The sequence below is a fragment of the Lonchura striata genome, chromosome 3 (genome assembly GCF_046129695.1).
Source record: "Lonchura striata isolate bLonStr1 chromosome 3, bLonStr1.mat, whole genome shotgun sequence".
Lineage (NCBI taxonomy): Eukaryota > Metazoa > Chordata > Aves > Passeriformes > Estrildidae > Lonchura > Lonchura striata.
Window position 1 is genome coordinate 77,695,555 of NC_134605.1, and position 22,515 is coordinate 77,718,069.

General features: G+C 42.4%; 1 protein-coding gene across 3 annotated transcripts in view; it reads left to right on the forward strand.

The window, feature by feature from the left end:
• BACH2 (BACH transcriptional regulator 2) overlaps nucleotides 1-22,515 on the forward strand; it is a 181,734-nt gene that overhangs the window by 38,902 nt on the left and 120,317 nt on the right. For all 3 annotated transcript variants that reach the window (XM_021545439.3, XM_021545448.3, XM_077782304.1), the window contains exon 2: nucleotides 3,598-3,684. The gene's annotated coding sequence lies outside the window, so the exon portion shown is untranslated. The remainder of the gene's footprint in view (nucleotides 1-3,597; nucleotides 3,685-22,515) is intronic.

The following is a 22,515-nucleotide window of genomic DNA, read 5'->3' on the forward strand; positions in this document are numbered from 1 at the left end:
ATCTCCACTGGGCACGGACCACAAACAGCAGTTGTGTTTTCGACTGCAGATCCACAGGCATGTTCCCATACAGTGTTTCCAGGCTCATCAGCAACCTTGCAGCACCTTGGTTATTGTTGCTGACGTGCCCTTGTCCTGCTGGCAAAAGGCGGGATTTTATTCCATATTCTGGTTTCATGCAGGTCTCGTAACAGGGTGTGAGGCAACTTTAGGATGGTTTTAAATACTACTTTTAGAATATGAGACAGCATAAAAATCCTGGTAGGTTTGCTTGAGGTTTTTTTTGCAGCAACAACATTGTATAACTGAGAGTTGGCTGCATCTCGACTTTGGTAGAGTTTCTTTGCTTGGTCAGGAATAGTTGCCGCTTGCAAAACAGCTCCTTGGTACTAGAAAGTGCAAGCTGTGAAGACTGACACTTGCTGGTAGTTTAAGAATTTATGAGGATTTATCCTGTGGTTTATTGATGGAATTTGGTTGGCTGAAATGTTTTTTGATGGATGCACAGGAATTCCCAGGTGTGGATAAAAGCACTTGGCAATACTCAATCAAAGAGGATAGAGAAGAAAGACTGAAGTAAGGAGAATATGGGGGGTTGTCTGGCTTCTTTTTATTTACAGGGTGTCATATTTAACAAAGGGCTTACATCTTCACCCATAGTCTTGTGTGTTTTTAGCACTGCTAGATCAAACTGCTATGTTGGCTATCCCTGAACGGCTTTTCCAATGCTTCTGTTGGATGCAACATGGGTCAGCTTCCTTGTGTCACAGCCACCTCACTGTTTGCCCAAGTGGTGTTTCTGAAAGTACACATCCTTTTCAGCAGCCCATGGTCACAGTCTATGAAGCTATCTCTTCCAGTCCAAGACTTCTTTTGTGTTAGAGTCTTGCTATAGCCAGGAGTGTTTGAGACATGTTTCTGCTGACAGTTTTCTGCTCTGCACTCCTGAGGATTGGATGTAGGGCAGTTTGGAGAGTTCCTCACAGTGGAACTCCCTATTTACAGTCAGTGAATTCATTAGTGCCCTGAATTATTTACCTTAAAGAATTCAAGTCCTGAATTATTTACCTCTAAGGTCTGTCTTCCTGTGTTGTGCATTTGGTTGACTGTAGACCTGTGCTCTGTTATAAGCTTTTAATGTCTAAGGTAGCATAATATGCAAGGAAGTTTCAGCTATTTACTGGTAATTTTATTTTCATACACAAAATACATTGCAACATTGCAGCTGATCTTTAAGGTCCTTTCCAACCCAAAGCATTCTATGATTCTATAAGTTCAGACTGACACTCTGATATCAAATGGATTTGTCAGATCTTGTAAATGCATGGACAATTTTTAGTATGTCATCACACTCTTCTCTTTCTGCAAGTCGCCTGCCTGCGGCCAGCTGTAGCTGCAAACGCTGGGCAAACTCCCTATTCAGCATCTTGTTTTTTCCCTGCTGTCCCATATTTGGCCCAAATTTTTATTTATGGCATGGTACTCAAATTCTACTGAAGAAGTTTGTCATTTCCTCACGATCTTAATCTGTTTACCAGTGTCAGGCTTCAGGATTTGACAGATGATTTGGGAAACCCCACTTCTCTTTGCAGGAAGAGACTTAAAAGGACAAAAGATCCTGAGGATGTTACAGCCTTGCTGCTGAGATTTCTCTATATTCCAAAGTGTTTTGTGTACAGGAAATACAGTTCCCTTCTGCTGTGACTGCTCATTACTTTTAGTTGAGAGGAGCCAGGTTTTCAGGTTGGTTAGGAATTCACTGTTAATGGCCACTTGAGGGATACTGAGTTTAAATGACTGGTGTAGTGCTCCATTGGAGCTGCGTGGCAGCTCTCCAAGGCACAGTTCATCTGCCTGGACGCTGAGAGGGTGGCAGGGAGTGTCAGGGTGGCTGCCATCCTTGCTGCCAGCAGCTGTTAGAGTTGTCATGCACTTTTGCCCTGAAGCCCTGATGCACAGCTCAGGTAAATCCCACGTGCCAAGAGTGAAGGCAGCTGCAGCAGGCAGCGCTCCCCTGCCACATTTCCCTCCCTTCTCAGGGGTGAGTGCTTGAACTCGTCAGTGTTCTCTCTTCAACATATCTGTGGTACACCAAAGACTTTGCAGGAAGCAAACAAATGGCATTGTGCTTTGGCATCATGGTTCTTCAGCAGTGCTGCAGCTGCACAGCCAGCAGGCAGTCCTCCATGCCTAACCCCAATTCTTGCTCTCTCCCTATCCGACCCTCCGATTTTCTGTCCCCATTAAGTGAATTTTCTTGTTCTGACATGTTTTATCCTGCCATCCCCTGGCCCAGATCTTGGCTGCTCTGTTTTGGGCATAGATGACTCCAGGCTGCAGTGGGGAGGTCGCCTGGATCAGGAGACCCTCCTTGCTTTGGAGGTGGCCCTACTCTGGGTGACAGCAGATGCCAGAGGCAATCTGCTATACTGTCACTTCTGTTCTGCTATACCATGGACTAGACTGTGTTCATTGCATTGTGTGGCATCAGGCTAAACCCAGGTTTTACCTCTGTTCCAGAGATTGTGAGAATTTGGTCTTTCCAGCCACTTTTTGGGGAATGTCTCAATCAGACCAATGTGACCAAAATCTTGCAACAAAACTTTCTGTCAGTCATCCATGTCAACAATGGACAGAGTATGCTAAAATTCTGAGCCTTGAAATGCAGGAAGGGTATGGCAGCCGTATTGCCCAATCTGTCCTCTGTCTGGGTTTAATTGTGTATGCCTACGTGAAAGTAGGCTAGGGACCATGTACACATGATTGAGTTGCATCTCTTTAAGTGAAGGCTTTCTTTAATTTGCTTTCAGAGAAAGCAGTGAAATACTAATGGCATTTCCAGTACTGAAAATCCTGTTTCCTTTACTTAGCATGTGTCTTCTGGCCACTCGGAGAGGCTGGGGATGGGGGGGTTGAGGTTGTGTCTTCAGCTGGATTTCTACCATACAGGCCTTTTTCTTCATTATTTAAATGGCGTCTGTGAAGTGTATTGGTAGGACAATTTGACACTAAAGCTTAAAGCTACTAGTATGGGAAGCAAGGAGTAAACACAGACACTAAAAGACACTTCTGAGAATTTTAAGTGGTGTCACTACTTAAATAATGTTGTAGGTACAGAGTATGGAGAAACTTTATGATTAAGTAATCTATTGTTAATGCAATTTTGCAAGTATTATTATAACACATCACTGCTGTGGTTATTAGTGGCAGGTATTTGCCATTGATACTGAAAGAAATTTAATTAGCTTTCTCTCCCTCTGTATTTCTGCTTTTCGTGGCACTGTCTGCTTAGCATTGGTCCTAGTGCTGTCAGGCAGGATGGCCTGGGAAAAGGGCAGAGGATTTGGGCATAGGAGAGCTGTGTTCTCCTGTGTAGCTCTACAAGGGTGGGCTGTGGTATCTCATCTGCCTCTCCAAACTGGTATCTGTTGCTTCTATTAGTGATTTTGGGGAAAAGACTTTTTCTTGTTTAATGTTTTTATGAGATGAGGCAGAAAACAAAAGACCTGAATATCTACTGCAAAACTGCTGTAATCCAAATAATAGATAATTGCTTGCAGTTAATTATTTTTCTCTTTTGTTTTGTTTTTCACACAGAGCAATGAGGCAAGAGAGAAGTTTTTAAAAACAGAAAAATGTGACTGCATAAACATCGTTGTTGGCAGGAGGACTCAGTGGATTCAGGTAGTAATGTGACACCACTTTTATTGTGCTTTAAAAACTGGCTGGGTTTCAGGCTGTCAGTGGCCCTTTGTCAGGGGCTGAGGAGTAGAGGAAGGTGACAAGGTATAACAAGACCCAGTAGCTGGCTGTTAATTCATTCAGACCAGATGAGAGGATGTGGGTGATCTCACAGTGCTGGGGAGTGATGACAGGGCTGCAGTAGCTTCCTCCTTTATATCAGGCTGTTGTATCTGAGTCTGGTTTTTTTTTGGGGGGGGGTTTTAACGGGCTTTTTTTAAACCCTAATAGATTCTCTCCTTCAACCTCTTACAGCTTCATCGATACAGGCAGGAAGCTCCATGCCTGTTTCATGGAAGAAGGTCAAATGATCAGCAGTCCCTTCAGACTTCAGAACCCTGAATCCATTAATATTTCCCTTGAATTCCCCCTTTAAAAGGATTTCTGGATCAGAGCAGATCATTATCTGCTGAAAGACCCAGACCTAAACCTTTACTGCTTTAGAGAATGACTGCTGGTTGTTTTCTGTGTGTGAAGACAATTTCTCATTGCATGGTTGTAGGAAACCTAATGTGTGATATTTAAGCATACTACTAATGTTTGCAGCATATTATCTTGAAGTAATGGACACTAACATATTTAGATCCTGTTTCTTAGGAAAAGTAAATTCCTAGCTAAAATGCGTCTCTCATGGTTTTAATAATTTTAATTTCCCGCACTCAAGGGGAGTGTAGAATGAAGGCAGGGGGAGTTTACAGTGCTAATTGCACTCCACATTTGTAATTGGGAGCAGATCCTATCCTCAATCTTCTTAGGCAATCCTAGTGAAGTCATGAGGCTTTTCACAAGCATATGGTTTTCCCCACGCCTGTTTGGTTCTGGGGTAAGGGCCTATGGTGTGCTTTTTTGTTCACTGATTTCTCATACGGAGGAAGTTTGAAAAATATGTATCATCCTTTCCAATGTAGATTCTTCATTTCTAGCAAGAGTTGAAAAAGTTCTGCAGTATTTTATTGAGATCAGCAAAGTTCATTGCTTTAGACAGAGCTCTTACTAACTGGCAAGTGCATTTTCTTAGTTAGATGCAAGGTGAGGGAAAAAGCAGTTGTGGCTTTGCATTGCTATAGTCATGATGAAGAAGGATGTTTAAAAAGGATATGAATGGGTGTGGATTTGGTATTTCCTAAAGCCAGCTTCTTTTTGGTATTAAATTGCATACTCCAGGAAGCTGGTTGCTGTATCAACATTGGTATAATGACAAATTATTTTAAAAAATCAATATCCAGTCATAGAAACAAGTCCTGATATAAGCATTTGGGTGCTTACAGCTGTGATTTCTATGTATTTGCAAATGTAATGGGCTTTTTTTTTTCCCTTGTAGCACTGGTAACTTGGATAAACACTGTATGTGTGACTCATTGCAGAATATAAACTTACTTTAAGGGAGCAAATGTTGGATTTGCTGAATATCCTATTGCTCACATCCCTGAATACCTACTTGCAATAGGTCATGATTAATCTTAAATTGGCTAACCTGAGGGGAAAATTACTGCTGATGTCCCATAGGTACTTCAGAAACAAACGGAATGATGGAAGTGCTTTAAAAACGTAAATAGTAGTTAGAATTCATAAAATCGTAAAGCAAACATATGGTACAAGGCCTTCTAAAATGTAACACTTGAAAGCTTTTTTTATCATTTCAGAAAGTGCTTGTTTAGTTATCACAGGAAAAGTAAATATTTTCATTCCTTTTTCTTCAGTGCACTCTCATTCCATTTATCTTTCTCTTCTTCCTTTTGTACTTCTTTTTTGTCCCCCCCAGGGTGTTCTTATTTTGGTGGGATGGCAGATCAACACCTGATGTGCATAGAAAGCCCTGCTTGAGAGCAGGAGATAAAGCTGCTATTGGTCCTCCTGTTGTTAGGTACATTCTTAAAGTCCTTTTGCAGTGTCGGCACGGAGTTGATGTAATCCAAACTGAACACTTGCTGTGCGCATGTGTGCGTGAGTGAGATGTGATGGACACTGCAGCAGCTTCAGGACCACTCAAGAACACACTTATGTTTTAATGCAATACCCCAGACATTGGTGAGGAGGAATGCAGTCCCTCTGTGTGTGCTTGTACACACTTGTGTGTAGGCATGTGAGCTCACGGAAGGCAGTACAAATCAGCTCTTCTGCTGCACCTTTGGTGGGGTGGTTGTGGTCTCCACTGCTTCGAGCCATTAGTGAGACCGGGAGGTGAAGCTGCTGCTGGAAAGGTGTGGAAGAAAGAAGATGGGGAGCAGAGGAGTGGGGAGCTGGGTGGGGATTGGGGGCCAGGGAGGAAGACACAGCTCCAGAGGGAAATACTCTGTGCTTTGCAGTTGCTCGTGTGGATAGAAACCAGATGGTGCACTGGAACACCCGCTCGCTTGGGCGGCGGCGGAGCCAAACATATGGTTAATGGTTAGGAGAAAAAGCTTTTCGAGCCAGGGCTTTGCTGACTGCCTCGCATTACAGATTGTTGCAGTGTGTCATTACATTGCCAAACTAAGTGCTTAATACCCGCTGCGGGCGCTGGGCAGGCATTTGCAGGAAGGATGCAGAGGCTCCCTGGTCAGGGCGGGAGGCTGACATCACGTACGGCCTCCTGCCACACCCCCCCACACCCCCTTTCCCCTCTGGAAACCCCATAAATCTCTCCATTTACAAGCCCAAATCTACAGCACGCAGTTTTCTTGCTCTAAGTGTCTTTAATTCATTTATTTCCAGAAGCATATGGTTGGTTTTGCCTTTGCCTTTTTTTTTGCCTTCTTGCCTTCTTTCTTTCTTTTTTTTTTTTTTTTTTGGTTCTCAAGCAGCTGAGTTCACTGAGGCTGCAGCACCACACTTACATGTCCGGCATTCGAAGTTCCTGCTCTGGGATCTTTGGGCGACACCAGACCCCATGTTATCTAAGGAACTGCTGAGCTCATTCATCTCCTTTTCACGGCCCGCTTCCTTTTATTTTTAGCCAAATCCGTCAGGCCTGACAGGCGGGTAATTTGAGCCAGAGAAAGGGCAAAGCTCCAGGTCCTTTCCACAAAGCAATTCTTCTCCTCCCTCCTGGGAAGGCTCCAAACTTGGCCTGCTCCAGGCAGATGGATTTGTTGAGTCATGTGAGATCATTTACACAAAAACACAGCGAGGCAGTGAAAAGGAAAAAAAAAAAAAAAGGGGAAAGAAAAAAGAAAAAGGTGGGGGGGAAGGGGTGGGAGAGCATGCACTGCCGGGGCTGCTGTGAGCGTAGGAAATGTGCTGCGAGGCAGCTAGACAGAGGAATGCAGCAGATTCATTCTTGTATAAGGTAATGTCTCGTTTACAGTACAGGGTGGAGCCAGCACGGAGGAGAAATCTTTCGAAAACAGATTACTCATTTAAAACAAAAATTCTCCTTAAAATAAATAATAATAATAAAAAAATAACCATAAAACACTCAAAACAACAACCCGACCAGCAAGCGAGCGGCACACATGGGCGCGCAACAAAGGCGGCGTTGTTGACAGCACCGGATTACAGTAGCGGTAAACTCCGGGCTGGGAGGATGCTGGAAAATGAGTTTGCTCCGTGATGCAACTGGAGTTTGCTTTGTCTGGCCGCCAGTGCAAGCGGTGTGGTGGAGACTGCGAGCCCAGCAGCAACAGGGCACTCTTTGCTCCATCCAGGCATGGTTTCAGACAGTGGGGAGGGATGGAGCAAATGGTTAAGAATCCTGAGCAGACAGGCTGCGGGGGCATCACTAACAGCAAAAATGAGGGGGGATATGCATGGAGGGTGCGGGAGAGAACCTCTTCTTGCTTTGGTTTTGAGCTGGTTGTGGCATCACCTTTGTTGCATCAAGGAGTAAATTGCATTTATTCAGTTAAATGTGAATTTTGTTTTCGTTTGCAACCTAAGCTAACCCCCAGCATGTTGGTTTTGGTTTTTTAAGTGGGTGGTAAGAGAGAACATGAAACTTGGAGCTTTTCAGATCTTGTTACATCCTAGAGAATTAGGTTGGGTTAATTTATGCAGTGTTCTAACAAGATGCATTGAAACCTTTAAATAGACTGTATTTAAGTATTGTTAATATAACTCCCAGTTACTCCAGTTTTCTTAGCAAGGCAGTATCTAAATGTTACTGTTTTGTCCCAGTGGTGACTAAAAATTAAGAATAGAAGTAGAAACTGGAACTGGAAATTGGTGGGAAACGTGCAATAAAACAAGTCCAATGTAAAGTATTCCTAAAATTCTCAGCAACAGTTAAAGAACTTGGGGGAGCATGTAAACAAGGCTTTGTATTTTACGTGTTCCCCTGCTGAGTAGTATCTTCTGCATTGCCGACTCCACAGCAGTGTCTGTTGAGGTGCTTTCCTCTGGGGAAGGGAGGGCTTGTCTGGAGCTTGCCTCCCTCTAACTTGACCTTGTCTTTCCATTTTTCTCCTCCTGCTGCTTTTTTACACTTTTGTCTGAAAGACGGCTGGCTTTCCCGGCCCACTTGCTCTGCTGGGCTGTGCCACTGCGCACAGCACATTCAGTGTGGGGAGGACCTTCCCTTCTGTGCTTGGAGTTTTCTCACTTGGTGGAAACCTTTTGTCTTGTCTGTCTTTTGATGGGGCTCCCTCGCTACTTATGTACAAGGAGCACTTGGCAACGCCCCAAGTCCCAGCTGGGATCCTGCAGGGCACAAACCCCCCATGGGGTCCCTGACCATCAGCTGATGTCTGGTGTGAGGATCAGCAGAGGGACAGAGCTATGAAGATGAGAAGTACAGCCAGGCTTGGGACCTAGGTGGTGCAATAAGCTGTGGCCATAGCACAGCAGCCTGTAGATGCTCTGAGATCCTTGGAAAGGTCCTGGAGAAGAACAGCACTGTTATTTATTCTGTTTGCATAGTTACTGTAACTTTCTTTCCCTTTTTCCCCAAAAACCTAATCATCCTACATTTTCTGTTGCTGTGAGCAATATTTCCTGTTGTTACCCAGAGCTGCAATTCCAGTTAAATTCTCACTTTATAAAGCTAATCTTTCAGCAGTGGGTGTGGGATTTCCAAAAGAAAAATTATTTGTGAAGAGCCAGTTTTTAAGATTTTTGTCTTAGTGGACAATTCTGCAAAATTCTTTTTTAACTATTCACATTCATTATTGGTTGAAAGGTCTAGCCTTATCTATTTATGGCACTTAAAAGACTTGTAGGTCGTTCATTCCCCTACAGAGTGCCCCAGTCCTCAACGTCTCCTTTTTCCGCTTCAAATATGCCACATGTGTTGCTTTTTGCATCTGTACGTCAGACAACCAGCCCAATTAGGCAGGTTTCGGGAACTGTTTATGACCTGTCTATCGGGAAAATCAGCCTTACTCTTCCTTCCCCCTCTTTCACAGCCGTTCAACTTCCTCTCCTTCTTCTTAAAGTGCACTGATGCTATCAGCCCCCTAATTCTTTTATCTCACTTCTCCTATAATTTCCATTCTTCTGTCTGTCTCATGACTAGACTAGAAATTTCTCTTCTGCTGCTGGCCTCTTCCCTCCTGGCACATACTGTGGCACTGCCTCCTTTGGGATCTGAGGAGGGATAAGTATGGTGTTCATACGTGTTGAATCACGTCTTGTGGGTGGCATCGGTTTGCAAAGGTAGAGGACATTGTCTATGGCAATTTTGCTTTCAATTAGTAGCTTTAAACTACTAATTCTCTCCCTCCTAGGTTGGAGGATGAGCAGGAGGTCCCCACCAAGGTTTGGGAAGGGAGGCACTGAGAACCTCCTGCTGAGGTTGCTCAACCTCCTTATATTGTGCCAAGGAGACATGCACTAGGAGAAAGGTAACTCTGTTTGATGTCACATTATCTTTTTGATGGGACAGGATCGTGATGTCTCCCTTGGAAAATTTAGGCAAACTTTATAGTACTTTGCAGTGATATCTAAGGTGAATGAGACTAGCATCCATTTATGGGGCTTAGGAAATAACCTCAAAATAAATAAATCCATAGCCTGCCTTCCCCCCAACAGAAAAATATAGAAATTATAGTGTAGTGGTGGCAATTTCCTCTTTGTCATGTGTTCATCCAGAGGGCATTTCAGGGGAGAGACAAGATTTGTTCTAAACAGATCAATCTAAGTTTCTGTGGAGCTTTAAAATTTGTACAGTTTTCTCATCCAGCAATGAATTGATACAGCAGTGAAGTGCAGGACTATTTGTAATGTATTTGAAACCTAGCTGTTTCTTGGATGCAGCCAAATCCCATTAACTGTGATTTCCCTGCTTCCTTTTTCCTCCTGTCGAGCCTTCTGGATAGCGGCTTTTCTTAACAGCTTGTTTGTAGAATCTGTTCCGAAATCTCCCAGTCCCTTCACCCTTCTCAAAGCAAGGGAAACTCTGGGAGCAGCTTATTAGCTGCTTATCATCCAGTTTCCATTTCTGTTAGAAAGTCTCCATCAACCATAGACCAAACAAGCTTAAATCTCTTTGCCTTCCATGTGGTCAAGCACAGCAGAGGTAGGAGTTCTTTCGGAGATTAAACTTTGCAGGTTTGGTAAGTGATACACCAATCTAGACAGCATTTGTGTATAAAATTGCCTTCTTAAATTTCCTTGGAGCATCCTTAGGGAGCCTTAAAAGTTGTCTGAAAGTTGCTAGCGAGGATGTCCAAGTACCCTCTGATAGTGTCTTTGCAGTAGCGGGTTTCAAGTCAGTGTTAAAAAATATCAAGTTGTTTTAAGGCTCTGTTCATTTCATTAGCTTTTCACTGATATCTCCTGTAGCATTACTAACTGCTAATGTGATCCTTTAGTTTATTGCCTTGATTTTGTTATAAATTAAATTGGTGTCAGCGTAAGTCACTTCTGATCAGATGCTGTAGAAAGATCTTTCTTTTCACCTCTTTGCAGCCTTTGTACGATTAATGGGAACATACTGTTGCTTCTTGATAAGTTCATTCATGTTTAATAGCTATTTGTGTGCCATATTTGGCTTTTAAGTGGATGTATCACAGCTCTTGAAGCATTTTGGTAGCTAAATAGCTGGGATTAGACACTCCAATTGCTCTTGCCAATTGTTTTCCGGTGTTCATACTGAACTCTGTGTGTTACAAAAATATTTTTAGTTATAGCCTTGTCAGATTTGTTTAAGGAAAAGAAATATCCTCATTTTTCAGAGAAATTTATCTGGGAGTGAGTGGAATTATATTAATGTTTTTTTTCTCACTTGATCAAATTTTAAGTGCTAAAATGAAAGGCCCACTATTACTTGGAAAAGTAAGACTTGCTTTAGCAGGAGTGGAGCAATTTATCTTCTGTATCTGCATCACTAACTGCAGCCTGTAAATACCCTAAAGAGTCCTGCTAGTCAACAATTTCCTTACTGCAACCAGGGAAAAATCAGATTTAAAATGCACTTAACTGATGCTTCATTCCACATTTTAATACCTCTTGATTACTGTGGCCACAGCATAAATAAATATATTTGATGCAAGTCATGCAAGTGTTGGATACCTTCCTCCCTCATCAGAATACTCCTTTTATCAAAGATAGCTGCTGTCACAGAGCTCCAAGCTGTTGATTAGGTAAAAGGGAATACCATATATGGGAAAATAAACCAGCACCCAGAAGGTAACTTCTTACTGGAAAGTAATGAGATTTCTATTACAAAGTTCAGCTTGTTGTTTTCTATTTAAATACTTTTCAAAATTAATAATAAAATACTGAAAAATTAAACTTGTGCATCCTGGGAGAATTAACATGGGATATCTTTCCGTTTGTTTTTGAGTTGATTGCTAATTGGTTTCCACATAGTACAATTGAATGGGTTTGAAGCCCCTGTGGTGGGCTTGGGACTAGTCTGGACCAGCTCAGACTCATTGCTGCCCTTCTCCATGCTGTTCACTATGGTTAATGGTGTCTGGTAGGATGGCAGAACCCAGATAGTTATGTTTAAAGAATCCTGGGATGCACTGCTTGGACACAAGCATCAGTGAAGCCCTTTTTGCAGCCAGTGATGTTGTAGGCAGCGGGACTGCATGTGGAGGACTGCTGCTGAGGTATGGGTGGCACAGCCAGACCTGCTCAGATGGCATTTTGAGAGTGAGAGGTTAAAAGGACAAGGGTAAACCACGGTCTGATGCAGACTCTTGCATGGGGCAGGTCTGTTCTTGGGTGACACTCATTTAGTTGTACAGCTCAAGTGTGGCAGGAGTTTCACCCCTGCCCATGGGCTAACAATCGCACGCTCAGCAGGAAGTTACTTTTCTGCTGGGTTTTGTCCCCTGTGAGTATTGGGGACATCATTTGATGTAACAGAAAAATAAGGGGCAGAAGTTTGTGGGGTATCATAGCATGTTCACTGTTTAAAATAAACCTTCTGTTATTAGTTCTCCATGGGGCAAAGGGAAGAGGGGCTTGCACTCTAAACTCTGGAGAAATTTTAATATTTAATGCTAATTTTAACCCTGAAGCATTAGTGAATTAAGTAGAGCTCCAAGTGCTGCAGTTAGCCTTGAACAGGAAACACTGAATAGCATTGTTGAAGGACTGATGATACCAGGGAGTTCCCATATGCAAGAAGTGGCATTTCTAGAAGAACTAAAGGTTGGTATTTCCAAACACAAGTGGAAATGCACCTGAGCTGATGACACATATTTTGGTTTTCAGTACAGTAGGTGGCAGGAGAGACAAAGTGACAGCTTGGCTGGGGTGGCTGCTGGTCCACCTGCCACAGTAACAAATGATGATCTATGCCCAGTGCTGTGGAATAAGTGACATTGTATTGCCAGGTGCTTTTGTGAGGTCTGTCCTCTGGTGTGATTAACACAATGCCATAACAAGATGAGAACATTAGATACACATATTGCAATGTCTCCGTGTCAAATGCCCCAATGTGCACTTGTGGTGTTTTTGTACGATGTCTTCTGGTACATGTCAGGGACTAGAGGTTTTGTGGCAGCCTACACCAGTCCCAGTTACGACTGCTCATTGTCCTTCTCTTCCTGCCTTGTCCTTGGCCAGGACTTGCCCTGTTCTCTCTTGTGCCAACATTGGTTCTTACGAAGCTGACCACAATCTGCTCGATGGGGTAAAGCCAATCAACAACAAACTAAGCTAAAGATGGGGTTGGACTTTGTACAGCTCAGCAGAAGCATCTGACCTCATGGCTGTGAGAACAGTGCTGAGGTAAAGAAGTAAGTAATAGGAAAAGGGACTGACAAATTCAGGCAATAGAGTGCACCCTTGATCACCACTATCAAAGAGGATGGAAGAGAGTGAAGTAGACACCAGCAACTTCTCTAAGCCAACGGCTGTTACTTTTGGCTTAGAGAAGTTTCTGATCTACAGCTGCATAAAATAGCCTTTAAAGCCTGAAAAACTTTTTAAGTACATAAGAGTCTTTCCTAATGGAGAGGCAAACTGAAGAAGTGAATTAGTGGCATTTCCCTTTGTCTCTTACACATATGTCTCCTTTTTTAGGTGAAAGGGATATTCCTCATCCCACTTCAGTAAAGGTGAACAGATTGTTTCCTTTCTTATTTATGGGAGATTTGGTCTCTCAGTGCCCCCAAGGACAAAACCTGCTCTGGTGTGTGTGTAACTTGAGCAATGTCAATGAGATTGTAAAACAGAGAAGGTGATTTGGCTCTGGGTTTGTAACTGGAGAAAGGAAGAGCTTTTGTCCATTGATTTATGGGGAAATTAGTGTATGACTAAAATATGCCCACCTGTTTGCTGTGCTTTTTGTACTGAGGATTGTTCTCTGAAGACTTTTGGTCCTGGTGGAAACAACTTCATTGTGCAGGCCTGCCTTACAGCTAAGAAGAGCAGATAGTAAATGACTCATACTTGTCAGAAGAATCTTCAGTACACATACAAGCTTATAGTGATGACTTTAGTCCTCCCTTTATCTGTATTTGGACATAAAATTTGAATTCTGGCATATCAAAATATGCATGTATGATGGCCTAAATTTTGCATCTTTATAAGATGTCAAGCCCTTTTGCTCGGCTCCATTACTTATATTCTGTTTCTGTGATTAATGGTTTTGTAAGATTGTTGTCTGTGTTTTTTTTCAAAAAATTAATGCTGTTTTTTTCATTGAAGGTTGACTGAAAATTGAACTGGTGGTGAAGTTGTAAAACTCTTTTTTGTGTAACTAGTAGCAAGGAGAAGACATCTTTTGTCTTTGCTGGAGAGCCTGACTGCCCCATATATAGAACCTGAGCACTTCATACTGATGAAAAATGAAGGCAGGAACATGGTGATTTATTGAAGGTCATGGAGGAAACCTGAAGGGTTGAGACCTAGGTCTCTTCTACCCCACCTCAGGAAGCTAAATCCTGTGATTTCTAGTATGGTGAAGTTTACTTCCTCTTCCCCTGAGAATATGAGGCTCTTCCCATTGGAAAAATATTTGTTCTTGTCACGGCAGGTACAGACACACATTAGAAATTTGGAACCAAATTTGGCTCACTGCCACAAATACAGGCACATTTAGAGAGTAGCTAGTATAGCTCTATTGTGCAGAATGAACAAGGGAAATGGTCTGAGTGGCACAAAAACAGTTAGTAGCTGCTCTGTTATTGCTTTACTCAACTCTGAGTTGTACCTGGACCAGAGGAGGGACCTAGGTAGGTACTGGGTTTAGGCAGCTTTTGGACTGCTCCATCCCTTGCACCTAGTACAGGTAAAGAATGGGACCTTGTTGGCCAAATTTTCCTTGAATGGGCTGGTATCTTGCAGATATTGGTATGCTGACAGCAACAGTGTGGCTGCAAATAGTTAATTGGTTCTGTAACCAGTTTTAACTGTAGAGGGCTCTGCTGGGTGAAGAGGATCAGGAAGGAGTTCCTATTATTTTAAAGCACAAGCTATCTGAGGCTAATTATGAAAAACATGCCAAGCTGAAATACTCATTCTTTTAAATGAATTTTCATAAGCAGCTCATAGACAGGTTTATGCTGCACTGGAAGAAGTCTGACTGCACTTTAATGTTGATACCTGGATTGGTGATTAGGAAAAGATTGTTAAACAACTGGAGTTTAAATACCAGTACAGCTTCATTGTAATAATTTCCCCAAAGGCACATTGGTAATTCTGCTAAATAGAGAGTTTAATAGACTTCAATAATGTGTACTTGTGAGACCTTATACACAAAGGAATAATGCATAAAACATTCATTATTGTAAACTCCTACCTTTGCATGTAGAGAGGAATCTCTTGGATGAAAATTGTTGTGTTGAGCGTGGCAACATGTCGAAGAGTGTTAGCAGACAGAAGTCATTGTCACCCCCTTGCCTAATTCACCTGGTGTGGTTGAAGTTGCATCATTTTACTTAACAGTGAATTAATTATTTGAAGTAGACATTAGTTTATTTTCTGAGAAGTCCTTTGAAAGCTGATGGGCCATGGTGGTTCCCAGAGCTTTGTTTTCTTTGATATGCTGATTTAGTGTCAACAGAAGAGGTACCTGATAGGAAGCATAGCATAACCCCATTAAAGGAAAATTAAAAACTTGACATTAAAACAATACAAACCAACCTTAGCAAGTGCCTCTAAGTGAGTTTAGTGTTGTATTTTGATTTGTTTTCACTGCACTGCTGTTGATCGCCCTGATGGAGAACAGGTGAGAAGGAAGGAGCAGATGCTTTTGGTAGTACAGTAAGGCATTTATCTCTTTTAATGAGGTAACATCATTAGTGCTGACAAAGTGCTGCAAATCCATACGTGTAATGGACTGCTGCTGTCTTTTGGTAGCACACATAGGCTGTTGTACTTCTGAGCATTTGAATCTGCTGAATCATAGGTCAGGCTTTATCTCCTGTCTGATGCTGGGTTGCATTTTTTGGTGGTTTGTTTTTATTTTGTTTGTGTTGGCTTGTTTGGTTTCAACCATTTTATTTCCTTTTCACTCCCCTTCCCTCCCCCCATTCCACCTTTGCCTTTAATGTCTGGCAACTAAAGCACTCCAGGATATGTGCTGGGGCACAGAAATGCATCCATTTTCCAAGCACAGAGCTGATTGAAATGCCACATGTCTATTGCAGTGCAAGGACCTTCTCTTTAACTGGGAAGAGTGAGGTTAGTTATATCTCTTTGAGTCTGATTTCTTTTGCTTAACATGGCTAGAGGTTTTGGGTTAGGTGTTGTTGTTTTGGGGTTTTTTTCTCTCTTTGCCCTCTGCCTGTTTCCTAGAGCAGTGGCATAATGTCAACCACACTAATCGTGTCAGCCAATGACACTGATGTTCAGTAACAAAGAGCTGCAGAAAAAGGGAGAGAGGTGGCTGTGGCACTGGACAAGGAACAGCAGCAATTGGAGGGAAATCTACAGGTTAGAGCATTCCTCTGTACAAAATCTGTCACTGTAAAAGTCATGTGCACAGTTGTATTCAAAGTGTCCAAGGGAAGAAATGTGTGTCAATGGATATGTGTCCTTTATATCTCACTTTTCAGATGGTAAGCATTACAGAACATGACTATAATAGTATGAAAATAACAAAACTTCAACCAAATATATCTAAATTTTAAAAAGCTGGGAGGTTTTAATAATGTCTATGTTAAAAATTACTTAATAACCCCAGAACTCACATCAAAACCTCCACTACAAACAGGCAACAGAGCCTAGGCATTGAAGTATGTTGTGTGTTTATCAGAGAGCCAGAGTGTCACTTGGGCATCTGTGCTGATTCCAGGAAGAGAGCCTGTTGGTAAAAAAGATTCATCCGAATAGATCATGCACACAAGAAAAAAAACGTGGTTCCTCTTTCTTTTTTTTTATCTGCATGCCCCTCCCATCCTGGGCTTCCCAACACCTGCTTGTGCTGAAAGAACATAAACAGAATTGCAAGATTCCTCAGCATTAACTGTTGCCTGACAGTCCCAGCTAAACACTGCAGGGTTATCCCATTTTTCCTCTTCATTGTTTTTTCTTGCTGTCTGCCACACATCCAGTGAGTCTCTGCAGCATCCTCAGATGGACCGCCATGTTTTTTGTGCTCTGCCATGAACTGAGACTCAGTTGTGTTTACCAGAGTTGAAATTAATCCAGAGCTGGGGGGTCTCTTATTGCCCACCACTGTTAAGTTACCCTGGCACCGAGTGGGGGGATGTGACTGAGAGCCAAAAATCCACAGCTGGTAGGTGCATGTACTAGCCTGTACTGAAGTATTATCAAGTAGCCACTCCACTGAGTGGACGTTTGGGTTAAGACTACGTAAAGCTTCATTAATACTTGTAACTTTTATTAAATTTATTTAACTCTGGAGAGATTCAGTGATGCCCAGTCAGCATTCCCCACTGCTGAACTCAAAGCATCATTCTGCAAAGCAACAAACTCACTAGGGGCTTATTGCTTCCTCATACTCCTGACTGTCTTGGACTGGCAGAAAGTAATGGCCAACAGGTTAAAGAAAAGTAATCGTCTTGGGCAAGCTTTAGATATTTTTTGGTTTTACACACCCACAGACACCCCATTGCTTCTATAAATCATCATTTCTACAGCACATACCAAAGGTTTTCTGTGCTGTCTTATTCCAACAGTGAAACCAGAGTTCAATTGCCTCTCTTCCAAGGTTGGGTTTACAAAAACTTCACACTGTCTCACCCTCCTCTATTGCTGCAGGCACTCTGGTCCAATAAATAAATACTTGGCCGAGTTTTACTACCCTTTACCCCTTTAACTAAAACCAAATGCCTTTTGCTTTGTTGAAGGCAACTCATGCCTACTTCTGTTGCTCCAGGCAGCAGTTTCTCAACCAGCTTGGCCTCTCAGGGACTGATTAATTTTTAGTGACTCTGAAACAGTTACCAAACCTTTCTGTGATTGTTGTATGAAAAGAAAGTAACATTGTCCAGGGTTCTTGGGGAGAGAAAATAGCTGGTCATACCCTTTCCCAAGACTACAGATGACCCAACTTCGCTGTCATTTCTCTAATAAAACTGGGCTCAAAGTGTTGACATGGAGGGCAACGAGTTTGACAAATACACAGGTGATAGTATGACAGGCTTCTGCATTAAGGTTATCTACTTATTTTTGTTACTTTTTTATTTTTTGTGGCCAGTTTATTAAAAATATGTTAGCACTTGGTATCCCTTCTCAAGAGGAGAAAGTACTGGTCTGCTTTTCAGTATTGTTTCAGGGCAGACTTAGAGGTGACACAGCCACAGGCTTGGCTGTGAGGCTTGTGAGGCTTGCTTGATGCTTATTTCTCATAGGAAATACAGGGCAAAGCCCTGATAGAGAAGGGCTGCTCGTCAGCAACTGCAGCACTGGTGGGCCAAAGTGAGTTTGCCTGGCTTTCCTGGGTGGTCGACTGGCTCGTACGCAGCACATGGAAATAGATCTTTTGGAATGTGAAACCGTGCCTTCTGCATTTCTCCCACAAGTATTTTATAGTTTTGACTGGCATGTGGAAAGGAAATGGAGAATAATAGAAGAAAAAAATTATATAACACTTCAGCTGTGCTTCCTTTCCATACCAAGGTTTTGCATTTAAAGTAAAAAGACCAGTTTTGTGTTGTTGCAGAAGTCTTTTTTGAAAGTTTTGTGAAAAGTTCTTTTGGTAAATGAGTAAAGATTTCTTCCTCCTGAAACTTATCTCCAGTTTAGATAGTGGATGTGCTCAGAGAAATGGAATCTGATTCCTGATTTTGGAGAAATAGGTTGTGAAGGGACCTTGAGTGTTTGGAGATTTTCTTGGTTTTCTTTCCTTTCTAGTAAAGATGTTATAAACCAGTAAGTATCCAGACTTTTGTACATCTCATACATGAGGAGGAGGGTGCTCTCTCAGTGTGGCTGCCATCTACTAAATAGCTTAACACGTTTGGTGTAATGTAGAAGTAGCATATTTTTCAGACAAAGTCCTTGCCAGTAGGACTCCTTCCTCAGGTTCAGCTGAAGAGCATGGAAAAGACAGCCCACAGAATCTCTGGGAGATGCAACTTTGGCCCAACTGTGAATCAGCCATTTAAGGCTGAGGATCCTTTGTACTGCTAGAGGAGTTGCCTCCCTATAACAAACAAAAGGATCTCTGCCTTGGAAGTGACAGTATAAAAACACACAATTGTGCAGAAGGGGCACTGCACACCTATGTTAAAGCAGTAGTGCAAGAGTTTGGGGGGTGAATAAGTGTGTGTGGGTCAAATAGAAATGCTTGCTTTTCCCCCAGTTCTCTTAGGAGGTAGTTTTGTTTTCTGAGGACATGGTCCTGGTTTTGTGAGGAATGCCTGAGGGCTCAAGTCACTTTGCTTCTAAGCTTTGTAAATCTAGGTATAAGTGTTCTGCCGTTTGCAAGGAGCCTTGCAGTTCTCTGGTGGGAATACATGTAAAAAGTACCCCTGCCTTTGCAGTGGCTTTCAGATTAAAGATCTGCTTTGTTAACTCGATGGCTCCTTAGCCTGCTTTGTCAGCACTGAACATGCAGTGAGATGCTTCCCAGTGGCTTACAGCTCTTGGTTTCATCTAGTAACAGTAATCTATAATCCAGGGGTGCAAAGTGAGCTCTTGAGAGATTTGTGGAAAAGGAACGATACATTCAGCATGATACGTGGAGAAGGTAAATATCCTAACAGCTTCCCATTGTGTCGTACTATTCTGTTTTGAAAATTGTGCTTTCCAGTTATCCTCTCAGTAGAACAAGGTCCTTCTCTTGGAGTAGTCCAAAAAGTGTACACTTAATTGCTTTACAAATGATTTGAAGTCTTGGAATGCAATCTAGCCATTGCTCATTAACTAGCCGAACCTATTAAACCTGGACAGCAAGCAGGACTGAGTCGTCCGCCCTTGATTGCAGGCAGCTAATGGAGCTGTGGGAGCAAGCTGTGACTGCAGAGTGGAATTGGCAGCAGACTCACAGCAACCCTCCCTGTTTTGAACTTGCCCTACACTCCATTTAGACTTCTGGCTTTGAGACAGATGATTTCAGAGCAGTGAGGAGGGGGGAAGGCGGAGCATGGAAAGCACTGTCTTCCCAGCTATGTTAGCTTTGATCAGAAGTTAAAAACGAAACAGAATTCAAATGGCACTGGTAATTTGACATTCAAACCTGCAGAAGCAGAGGGATTTATCATCTGGCCATGGTTGGTTTTGATTATTGATTGGTACTCATGCAGATGGTTCCATTACACAACACGAAACAAAAAATTGCCCAAACAATGTGACTTGGCATCTCCTCAGTGTTTTTTAGCTCGGGGGGAATCAGCTGATCTTACAAAGCCCATATAGAGGTGGTTTGGAACCCATGAAGCACATCCTGTCTTTCAAAAACAGCATGGTAGCGCTTTCTTGCATCTTTACACCACTCTAGCAGCACAGAAGAAAACAAAAATCAATAAATGTTGAGATTTTGGTGGAGTTTTTTTTGTAGTAGCTTTAAATAAAATGAGGATGTTGGGATTTGCCCAGGAAACTTGAAGTATTTAACCTTTTAAACAAAAAAGTGTTGAACCTTTTAAGCATCTCCTCAACTGGAGATGGATACAGCCCTTGCTATGTAGTGTTTACCTCTAGAGCATTCTTGGCACTGTGCTGCAGCATTGTTTCAGATGAGCTTGTGCTGCTGTCTGAATCGCCAGGATCTCATCCTTCAGCACTCACATGCCTCCCATCCAGTTGTACTTTGGGCCCAGCCTTATTTACCTTGTAGTTTTTGCCAAGATCACAGCTTGGTGGTGTGGCTTCGGGCCCAGTCAGACCATCTGTCAAGAAGAAGGGGAGGAGAAGGTAGTGGTTTTGACATGTTGCTTGAAGAAGCACATGTCCAAATGTGGTTTGAAATCTTTGTTCTATTTGCTTGTTCAATACTTTCGAGGTGCTGTGTATTGTGGAATATTTTTCTGTTGTGCTGCCTTACTTTCCCTGTTGTGGAGAGATGGTTTCATTTCTAGTCTGGATTTGTACATTTTGTTTGTGCTGCTGGCAGATCCTATCAACACCCACTTTGCACTGATATTTAAACTTTAAAAGATAAAATAAAAATCTTTGGTGTCATTGAACACTGACTTGCTTGTAAAATAGTTCTATATACTGGAGATGCTATTTAAAAATATTGTAGGAGTCTAGTAATACATTAGCATTTAATGCATTTCACTCTGAACAGTCCCAAAGTGCTTAAACTGTAGTGCACACACAGAGCCCTGTGGAGATACATTTCTCAGGACAAGGGCTGTAAACCAGCCCCTGCATTTGCTGATGGAGGGATGGGTGCAAACAGCTTCAAGGGAAGCATCCAGAAGAAACTGCCTTCTGGAGGAAAATGCCATGTCTAGGTGTACAACTCTCAGGAGTTCATCTCAGGTGCTGTCAGAGTTGCCCACCCTGGGATCGTGAAGCTGTGTGTGGAGCGGGACCCCCTTGGCCTGAGTTGCCCTGGGTTTTGTCGCAGCCTCAGGAACAGCCCCCAGCCAGGACGTGAGGCTGGATATTTGAGTAAGTGTCCTCGTGGGCTCAGTGCTAAGAACCTGTTGCCTTTGGCAATCTTCACTGGACTAACAGCGAGTAACTCTTTTGTTTGTCAGCAGCTAGAGAGGAGCCGCGCTCTGCAGCTGTAGGCTGGGCTGGGCACGGTTGGCTTGAGGAGGCCATGCGTGGGGAGCAGCGTGCGGGCAGGCAGCTGCCATGTGTCCTTTGGTGGCTGAGGATTCCTTACAAAGTGGTTGTATCCCTGTGTGTGCAAAACACGTTTCTTTGCCTCATCCTAGGTATCCTTCAGCCCATTTTATATTTGTGTCCCTTAGAAACCAACGTGTGAGTTGATCTCAGATAAGCTATTCTAGACATAGCTCAGCAGAGGGGAGATGTAGAGCTGTAGTGCAAGGACAGAAAAAAACATTTTCAGCTTATTTTGAGACAGCAGTTACATCATTCTGGGAAATTCAGCCTTGCAGAAGCTAATAAAAACTAAAATTCAAGCTCTTATAAAGTTAAGCAGAACTAATACTGCGGGTGTGTTTTCTGGTTATCATTTCAAAACCTCTGTGACATTTTCTCTGAATGTTCCCATACAGACACAGTTATTCACATGTGAGAATCTCAGGAGCAGCTGGGTCGGGGGAAACAGCAACCTCGCTGGTGTGTAAGAGAGCTCCATCTTCCAAAAGGAATTACATTGTGGCCAGCTGTGATGTCACAGTTCAGGGTTCAGTGAGTTGGTAGCAGCCACTGTCTGATGTTTCTAACCAAGCATCATAGCCTGTGCTCCTTTTTAATTATTTAAAGAAAATTAACCAAATAATTATTTCAGTTTTCAAATACATCATATCTAAAACAGAAAATAAAAGAGGAAAAAAAAACCACTATTTTTTTTCATTTGGCATGACTGTTAGAAAGAACCTTTCAATATATTGAGTTGGGAAGTAATTTATCTTGAGAGTGTGAGATGAGTTATAATCTTAATGTCATTTTACAATTGCTAAAATAGGCCAAATTTGTCCATCGCTAATCCATGTAAATCCCTTTGATTTAACAGTGCTGTATGGATGAAAATAATAAATGCTGCAGCCTGTATTTTGGGATCTCCTTGCTTACAGTGTAAAAGCTTACAGAGCACATTGTTTGATGAAGCAGCCCTCCCCCTTGTACACTAGAACACCACTACCAAGTGCTGGCATGAGCCAGAGCATCACCTACAGCTGTTGCTTTTTTCAGATATAGCAGTGAAGCACAAACCCTGTCATTTCTCTAGATCAGCAGAATATGTGTATGTGCAGTTTGTCAGTATGTTTACAGCAAAAAGGCTAAGAGCAGAAAATATTTCTAGGGATAGTAAAACCTGCTTTAAAAGAAATGAGAGGCTTTAAAAGCTTATACAAATCTTGAAAGACACAAAAGGGCTAGACTGAACATTGCCATTTCAGT